Below are 10,147 nucleotides of genomic sequence, written 5' to 3'. Positions count from 1 at the left end.
TCCCTTGACAATTCCTTTTCAAGTACATTCCCTTTACTGAACTTTCAGTTTTACATCTCCTATTGATTGTTTTTTTTAGCTTCTTCTGCTTCCTTATTGGCATTACCATAAACTGAAAGCGAATTTCTTTCTCAGTTATATTCAAATTCAAACCTGAAGGGGGAAACACACTCCTTTAGTGACTTAAATCTGGAAAATTTATCTGCTAGTTAATGATTCATGTCTATCACTTCAAATTCTACCTTTGTCAGAAACAGTTCATTTATAGGAATGTCACAATGGCTTGCAACTGCTGATTCCGTTTCTTGCATTTATTGCTGTGTACTCACACCTCGGGATCTTACTCGTTTCCTTACCAAGGAAGGTTTCAATCCTGGACTTGGGAATCAAGTTTTTTCCATTCTCAGTGCTGTTAATTATTCCTTCTGCCAACAGAGAATTAACATTTAACAGATCTTCATCAGAGTGTGCTAGTAATGATTTAAAATCATTATTATTGTCAAGAACCAGGGGCCTTTTATTGACAGGTAGACTGTAACCACTGGTGCTGACTGCACTAAGTTGTCGATTAGAGTTATTCACTAAGACATGCAACAAATTATAGCTGGGGCTGCCACTGCCCCTATTGAGAATAATGGCGAGGCTGATTGCCAAACATCGTCCTTTTCGTCCAACCATCTAAGGCCAAATGAAATGCAAACCATGCTTTATTGGGGAGGAAAAACAGAAAAGAGTCACAAGAGAAGAAGGTATTTAAAAGAAATAGGGGTGTTTTTAGGAGGGTTTGAAGGTAGATGCTTTGAACAGACTGAGATGGAAGAGGAGCTTACGAATCTGTGCTGGCTCCAGGTGACTTGATGCGGCAGTAAGTTGTAAGTAATAGTATCAGTGTTCTCAACAGCGGTACAATTGTACCATTTTTGTGTATTTTACCTCTAAAGGCTCATTCTGGTAAAATCACAAATTTTCTGGCACATTTTACAAAATGTGGTACAATAAGATTCGACTGGATGTTAGGACGTAGAGATTGGAGGGAGTGGCAGTTTTCTTTTCTCTCTTCTAGAGTTTTGAGTTTTCCTTTACAGATTTATTTAACTGCCTGTTGTATGCCTCTTATGGTTATAATGTAGCATAAAGCAATACAGCCATCTATATGATAAATATAAAACAGGTTGGCGTAAAACAAAAATTTCAAACTCTAAGCAACGTGATATTGACGGTCGTGTGGTGTTTATCTAATCAGTGGAAGCTACGGAGCCTAGATAATTGAGCTAGGTATGCTTACAACAAAATAAAATACATGGACTTCATGCAAAGAGGTACTACAGCAAATTGTCCCCATATGAAGAACCAGTAGGCTTAGTCACACACAAATCCTCAAGGCTCATATTGTGGGAGCCATGGGTTGCCTAGAAAAATTTTTTGGAATGAGAATCCCAACTTTAAATATTTTTTTTCAATCAGATTAAGCCTTGAAACATGAAATGGTGTCTCAATATTGTAAATATGAGTTTTATATTGTGGTGCCTCAATATTTTTGGGCTGCCCCCAAAGGCATAGGCCTATCTAAAAACTAAAGTTTGTGTATGACTGAATAGATTACAGAAAATTGAGTGCAAAGCACAAAGTTTGGTAAAATTCTAGTTAATCAACTTCTTGCTAGGCTATCTTGGAAAAGGTTTAGGTTAGGAAAATGAAACTTTCAGGGATGGGTCTACATGCTAAAGTATGTCCCGGGAAGTTATTTTAAAGTACCCACCTCCACTCCTTCTCCCTCTAGAGTGCCCTGAAATTTGCCTACATGGCAGGTGTATTGCATAAAGCAATACAGCCATCTATATGATAAATATATCTATATGATATACCTAACCTTACCTAACCTAACCTATACCTGCTGAAATTTTGACAAAACAACATTTTACCTTAATTTTCAGTTACTAGTTGCTTTTTCTCTGCCTTTAGTTCTGAAAATGCAATTCCTGTTATTTGAGCAGAATTTTGAGCCATATCAATGGTTTTTTTTTTCAAAATTAGGAAATGTGTTTGCATATCTTTAAAACGTATAAAATGGAATTAAGCAAAGTTATGAAGCTGAAAACAGTTTTATTGTACTTCAATTAAGCAGAAGATCTATTTTGCAAGGTTTCACTTTTATAACACACATATTTTTAAAGGTCATCAAAGGTCAGGGCCCTCTAGAAGGAGGAGTGGAGGTAGTTGCTTCAAAATACCTTCCCAGGACATACTTTAGTCTGTAGATTCATTTTTGAAAATTTAATTTTCTTAACCTAAACCCTTTCTGAGATAGCAAGAAGTCAATTAACTAGAATTTTACCCAAAGTTTTGACATAGGCACATTTTTTAATCCATGTAGTTCCTTTGACTCTAGATTTTGTTTCTTGACAATTAAGAAATTTTTTTCTAAGACTTAGGCCTATGAATACTTTGTTATGTATGTTCAAGGTTGGAACCTATCCTGTAAGTTCAATTAGTCATCATACAACTTTTTGTGGAGATTTTGTTTAAAGGGCCACACCATATGCTTAACACAGCAGTATAAATAGTACCTAGGCTAGGGAAATCACAATTTTTGCAGGGAAACACAGGGTCTAAACCAGGTGTCAGTTCTAGTTCATCTGAGGTATTCATTTGCCCTCTCAAAGCCTCAAATTTGATTTGTAGTCCACTTGGTCTGAAACCAGATTTGGGTTGCCTAATTTATTTTTTCTGTCTATGAGCTTGTTGGGTATAGAATGAAACCTTGACCCTTTTATGTCCACTGAACTGAAGGGTTATGTTATTTTTGCTTTGGGTGTCATTATAAAAGATATATTAGCCTCTCTTTGACATTGAGGAGTCCTCTGTTATAAAATAACAATATTAAAGGGTAGATAAAAAATGTGGAACCCTTCAACTCTGTAGGTCTAATACAGTATATAAAATATTCTAAAGGAATTTAATAAAAGAACATTGTTGCTCTTGATTTTTCCTTTTTTTAGATAGCACTAACCAAATTCTTTTTTGGGAGTATTCCAGTCAACCAGAAACCCCTGATTTTTGGATACCCTATGCCAAACTCTGAAAATATCTAGTATTTGACATAGCCTATGCATAAAAATAGATACCCTATGCCAAGTGCTGGATAGCTATTGGTACCCTAACTGTGGCCTACCTCACTACAGATGAATTATGATTAGTGGATTTCTGAGCTTCACTCAAATCATCAATATTTTATTGTGTCCCAGTATCCAGCATTTGGCATAGATGATAGATATACCCAGCATTGATCTCAGTTACCACAAGCATTCTTTAAAAAAAAAATTGAAAAGTGGGAGGATATGACACTGAAAGTCTTACCTTAAATTGCAACTTGGAGCAATTGAAGGATTTTTCATCCTGTAGCATTACTCAGTCTTGCCTGAAAGATACAAAATGTACAAGAGCTTCACTCATTCATTTTCAGACTCCAAAATTTTTCTCTGATTGGTTGGCTTCTGAGCTTAACTCAAATCATCAATGAAATATGGCTATTCAGATCCAATTTTACAATATAACTAATTGCTTACACAGAAACTGAAACAATAGAGTTATTATATCCTAAATAACATTGATCATGTTTCAAGGTGGCATTTTGTTACGGGGTGGTTTTTTTAAATAATAGCTTGTGTTGTGCTTTTATCTTAAGGGGGGTTTGCGTTGAGTTGCTTGGGACTTTTCTAAGTCTTAATAGCTTGATGTGGATGTGGGAGCTAAATTATCAATAAAATAAAAAGGCTTCGTATATAATCCCCGGTAACCTGGGAGACAGGAACATCTCAGTGTAGTTTGAGGTCTCCTGAAACAAATATAGATTCCCTTGGGACCGTACCTGAAAGCTAGAGGAACTGTACCTGATGCCCTAATACATAGACATAAGATGATTAAATACAATAAGGTTTATTTACTTACAATATACAACTATTGACAAAACAGCTTCAATGACTTATTGCATGAAAAGGTGAACATGAGCAAAATTGATCTTGACAATTCAAATCCTTCCTTAAGACTAACTATTTGCCCTTCTGTTGGACTCATATATCCAACGCGCGCACTTGCCGGACAGGCTTGGTGACCTGCGGAAGTTGACCTCCACTACTATTGGTAATATTTAATCATGTGACTAGTCACGCATCCAAAAGCTATTCTTATGGCAAGGATTTCTCTTTTGGTTTTGAGAAAAACCCATAGGTCAGAATAACTGGTTACTTTGTTGAGTAACATTTTTTTTTTATCTAAATGCACGTAGTCTAATTGCGTTGGACTATGCAGACTGTTGAAAAACTCAGGGGTCAGAATAACTGGTTACTTGACTTGTTAAGTAACCTTTCACTTATCTAAATGCACGTAGTCTAACTGCGTAGGATTATGCAGACTTGTTAAATTTAGCAACTGTTAAATTCTAAATGATTTTATTCAAACTTTTTTCAAATTGAAATTTACTAAAGGGGTGTGACTGAGAAATTTAGTCCTGAATTTAAGAGTTCCTAGAAGAGTATGGATGAGAGATTTGGTCCTATATTTGAGGATTCCTAAGGGGATGTGAATGAGGGATTTGGTCCTGAATTTTATAGAGGGGAGGGGGCTGGTCTATATGTTACATATCCCCTTTCCCATTGTATATTGATGTCCCCATCAATCAGTCTAATCTCTTTCCTTAAATATTGTATTTATTCCTTATTGTCTATAAAAAAATTTTATTATAATTCCATAACCTTATAAATGATGATTAAAATTTCAGAAATATTTTCCTACACCTTATATATATATGTCCTGCACCTAGCACTAAAAAAAATTATTTAACCACAACACTTGACATTAACTGTTATTACACTCGAATACCTGGTTCCAATTGTTCATTTTTACTTGAAGTTTTAACTGTTATATCTGATTTTTAATTGATCCCAGGTAGTTTAACAATAAAAATAAAAATACACGACGTAATATAAAAAGATTTTCACTGGCACTTTTATTTACTTAAATTTATAATTCACTATTTGGCATTTTTTTTAAATGTTCATCACTTATTAGTTCTGGATATTAGTTTCACACCAATCACAATTTTCGTGTCCTTGCCCTATTTACTGATTGAACAAATATATTGTCATTTTCTAATTTATCACCATTTAGCAAAAGTAAAGATTTTTTTGTTTTTACGCTTTTACAAAATGGGAAGCGCGGGACTCAGAATCACCTATCCCCAGCAGTTTAAGTACAAAGGTACGGCCGGTACTACAGTTCTTCTGTCCTGCTCCCGCTCTCTTCTGCATTTAAGCGTTATCTTAATTATCTTTTGCGTTATCTTAATTTAATTCAATAGACTGGAGTACTATTTAACACCTTACTTGTTAGTTGATTCCTAAGTTAAAAAATTAGGATTTTAGGATCTCCTGTTCTAAATCTTCATTAGGTCTGTGAGGGTTTCCATGTTGAATTGGGTTCACTAATGGTGTTGTTGTGTGGGTATGTTGTGGTTGTACCCGCTTGCTGGATGTTTCGTCTTCTCTAGTCTACATTATTCAGTCAGAAATGAAAGATGATAGTAAGTAGTTGGTTTTATTTGGGATGTCGCTTGGGTGATAGTTGTACGGTTGAATCAGACGTGTCTTGGGCATTCTTCTGTGGTTGATAAATCATGATAGGTGTTTTGTAGTCTTTGACCATGACGTTTTGTTGGCCAATGTTAGTAGTATGCCAAATTCTGTAATAAAAATTTCCAAGCAGAATCATGTTGTTAACATATAAAATGGTACTAGTGATACGATAATATAAAGCATTATTGTAATTTTAAATTGCATAATAATAGCACATAATTGCATAACAGTAATATTATTTTTTTTTTTCAAACAATCAAAGTGAAATCGAATGTACGATTTCTTAAAAGAAGTTTTAAATTCTAATAATTCTCAGGTACATTTGAAGTAACGTGAGGTATATTTGGTCATATAGCAACTGAAAATAGTTTTATTGGTACTACACTATTACTATATTATTATGATTACATGTAAATATAAGAACACGGCACTAAAGAGGGTTATATATATGTAAGATTATATAGAGGTCTTAATGTTTTAGATCATATTTTAATCAAAAAAAAATTGAACCTCCAATGCGTGATTAGTCGAAAAGTAATACATTTTGCATCATAGCCTTTCAATTATCACGCCTTGGAACGTTTTTTTTCCCTTTTCTTGAAATAGATTAGCAAAATTACAAGAGATGACCTCTTAAATCTCTTGTACATAAAAAGATAGAACGAATTTTTTCGTTCTTGTTAGAGGTCTATATTTACATAAGGATTTTCTGCCAAGAGTATTTTTGATGTATATGCCAAAAAGTAATACAGTATGTTGTATCATAGCCTTCTAGCTGTTATACACCAACAATATTTCTACAGTAGGGAAAGGATGTTACGTACGGAGAAAGACCTCTTAATTTCCCCGGATTATTACATCCTCCCTGTTAAAATGGCTTAAATATCATCAGGAGCAGTAGGGTTCAATTGATGCATCTCTTGTGCTTCAATTGTATCATTATTTATCCTTTTTCTCTTCAGCAGTTTCCCATAGTTAATTGTTAGTAGTGCTCTTATTGTTAGTGAAATAAGAAATACCATGAATACAGTGATTATAATATTATACCATGAGTTTGGTGAGAACAAACCGTATTGGCTCTCGACGTATTTCAATCTTTGGTCCTCGTCAGTGAATAAGGGTACTTGCATATCTAACGCTTCCTTTATTTTTGTTAATTGCATTGTACCTTTAATCTTTTCTATTTTTGGCCATATGGATGTTTTAGATTCTATTCAACTCGTGTGCCTCAATTATATTATTTTGTCCTTTTTCGTCTTAAGACTTTTCATAGTCTAATTTTCTCTGTGTTCTTATGGTTGTCGAACAAGAGGAACTCATATCATTATGATATTGACGGGAATTTTTTTACAAGAAAAATCCATATTTATTGTTGACATGTTCCAACTTTTCACCAGCGAATGTTTTGACCAACTTTATGAATACTGCACATATTCACCTAATATATTATGGCCATCATTGGAGCTTCTAAAATTAACCTAGGCATTAGTTGGCCATATACAAAAAAAAACAAAATTAAGAATCCTAAAATTTGTCACGTATTGGGAACTTTGACAAAATACCTTGGAAAGTGGTTTCTTTATATTTTTTTTTTTATTTTGACAGATGTATTTTTTCCTTAGTCAATTTTTTTGCCATGCATTTCATTAGCCGTAGTTTGTGCCAAACCTTTATTATTTTCATATATGTATAGCCTTGTTGATTACAGGGCGGTAGGCAAAATTTTCAGATGCATAGTTGAGCAAAAAATAATTAAAGAATTTAATAGTATGTGTTTTTTTACAGCGAATGATGTTAGGCTAACAAAAATTAGTTGTTCAATAAACCTTAATTTTTTTGTTTAAATTGGGGATATGTAGTTCTCAGAATCGTAATGGTCATATTACTATTAAACAAAAGAAATGAAATAAAACCTTAAATGATAACAAGTTGTTAGCGATCTTGGTTGAAATTTCGTTTTGAGGTCTGGTAGAGGATTAACTTTTATTTCTGTTAGTTCTTTATTTCCATCTGTTAGCTAATATAAGGAATTAGGGCAAAGCGAGTAAACGTTACCATATCAGTTCATAAAAAAATTATTATATATATTTTTTCTTTATTTAATAAAATATGGGGTAGGGCAGTGGTAAATGCTATTAGGGCTATACTACTTGATAATTTAGTTAAAAGTAGTATTCTTTTTTTTTTTCTTTTTTTAATATCAGATAAAAGTATGAAATAATTATTTGTTTATTATGGCCTAAAGCTTAAGTTTCTAATTTGTTATGAAGTAGAAATTTATTAGCCTATTTTGTTACAAAAACTTTTGATTTATGGTTTAAATCGTCTTTAAATTTAGTAGGATCTTAGCCTAACTTAATTAATAAGTTGTAGGCTACTAGTCCTTTGTAGTATAAATCTATATTGTACTCATTTAAAATAAGTTAAACTTTAGATTAAGAATTTGAAAAGTTTCACAACTTGTTTTCTTTTTATTTTTTCTTTCTTAAAGAATGCTTATTGTAAATCATATTGTGATAATTTATGGGGTAAGTAAGGTTTATATGTTTAAATTTTATACACATATGCACACATGTACTAAGCATGTTGCTTAAATATAGCCTATAGTTTAAAATAATAGCCTTTATAATATAGCCTATATTTTAAAATAATAGTATTTATGTTTAAATCAAATTATAGATGTCTTGATATAGTCTAAAGCTTAAAATGAGGGTTTGTAATTATATAATAAGATTATAAGGCCTATTAATTTTATCTCAAGGATATAGATCACAGCTTTCCTGGTATGCACTTTGGGGAGATAATTATAGCTATGCCAGACGGGCACAAATTGGCTGAAGGTGTTATATTGAGGTACAAGGGTTTAATTTCGACTCGTAGCATCGTTTTATGCTTGGACTTCTTTCCGCTGAAAATTAAGTAGCCTAACTGGGAGAAAAGAGAAAAGAAAAACCTTTAACCACTTATTTAAATTCGGTTGAATTTTAGCCTAGTTTAAGTGAAAAAGTCGTGTGTTGTTAGTTTCTTTGTATATATAATCTTATATTGTTTTATAATTAAGAATAGATTGTATCACAATCATAGTGTAATACGGCGCACTTTCATACGATTTATTAAATGTTTTTTCTCATTAAGTTATTCCTTGTATAAAATTTTCAGTTTAGTTATGAAATAGATAAGTGTGTTATTTCCAACTTGATTGAATAAGGAAAAAAAAAATAAGCATTTTCTCATTATGCAGAAATACTCTCTTATCCCAATTATCTTGTCGTTAAAAAAAATAAGCATTTTCTCATTATGCAGAAATACTCTCTTATCCCAATTATCTTGTCGTAAAAAAAAATAAGCATTTTCTCATTATGCAGAAATACTCTCTTATCCCAATTATCTTGTCGGTTGAAGATGTGCCGTATAATTATGGCTTTTCGAAAAACCTTTAGATTTGATGTATTCACTGCCTCAGGTAGATGTAAGTAGATTATAATTGAGGGTTTTATTACAGCACTTTGCATTTGGAATGAGACCTAGTCAAATTAAGAACAATGTATTACTTTGTAAGTAGCGATATTTCAATAGGATGATGCGACTATTTTGGCTTTATACTAAATAAATATAGTAGTTAACTTTAGTTATTATAAAGTATAACTTTACACTTTCTTTTAAAAAGAAAGTTGTTTTCTTTTATCATTATATAAAAGTCTCGTTTTACCATACATTGTTCAGTTGTTTAGATGGGAAGACTATATTCTGTTATCTAAGCGAGATACATAAGTATACTTTGTGAACAAATGTTTATCAAATATAGTTATTATGTTTTGATATGTTTTTAAAGCTTGTATTTTCAAAGCTTGACATTTGAAGTATTTTTCAAAGTTCGGACCATGTCATGAATCCATGTAGATCGCATAAGGTAAGAGATTGAATTTTGTTAAATGTTTTTTGGACATTTTTTGTTAAAATTATGCGAAGAGAAAAAATTTTTTTTTTTTTTTATGTAGTAGGCTAAAGGTTAGTAGGCTAAGTGTTAAGTTTAGATTTTTCGTGTGTTATATGCTATTACACTTATTTATAATAGTTTGTAAAGTTCACAGGTCCGGCGATTTTGGTAATTTCTAAACATATTTATCTTACTATAAGTATATGAATTAAGATAGTTATACGGAGGTTATATATATTTTTTTGTAATGTTAGTTTTGGTAAGCGTAATTTATTTTGAAGAATCATTACCTTACCGCCATATATTTCCTGTTTCGTTCTCCTTTCTGTTCCTGAAACGTTTTTGCTTCATTTGATTTTATTTTTTTTTTTTTTACTTTTAGTTGCATTTAGGGGTGTCTTGTTCAAACGCTACTTCTGCTATTATCTCGTAATAGTTTTCTTGGCTTTTGGGTCCGAAAATTGATAGTAATTGTAACCCGTTTACAAGTTCTCTTCCAAATTTCATGTTTTTAAAATTGGAAGTTAAGGAGGGGTGAAGTTTTCGTGCCTCTTTCCTTAGCTTTTTTACTTTTCTTAGG

General features: G+C 32.3%; 1 protein-coding gene across 2 annotated transcripts in view; it reads left to right on the top strand.

The window, feature by feature from the left end:
* Positions 1–1,174: 1,174 nt before the first annotated feature.
* The window catches only part of LOC136033573 (peptidyl-prolyl cis-trans isomerase NIMA-interacting 4-like), a 34,289-nt gene continuing 25,316 nt past the window's right edge, over positions 1,175–10,147 (top strand). The window contains exon 1 of one of the 2 annotated variants that reach the window (XM_065714332.1): positions 1,175–1,275. The gene's annotated coding sequence lies outside the window, so the exon portion shown is untranslated. Of the gene's footprint in view, positions 1,320–10,147 lie in introns of both variants that reach the window. The other variant, XM_065714331.1, reaches the window with a different exon arrangement.

The sequence above is a fragment of the Artemia franciscana genome, chromosome 12 (genome assembly GCF_032884065.1).
Source record: "Artemia franciscana chromosome 12, ASM3288406v1, whole genome shotgun sequence".
Lineage (NCBI taxonomy): Eukaryota > Metazoa > Arthropoda > Branchiopoda > Anostraca > Artemiidae > Artemia > Artemia franciscana.
This window is presented reverse-complemented; position numbering and strand designations above follow the sequence as displayed.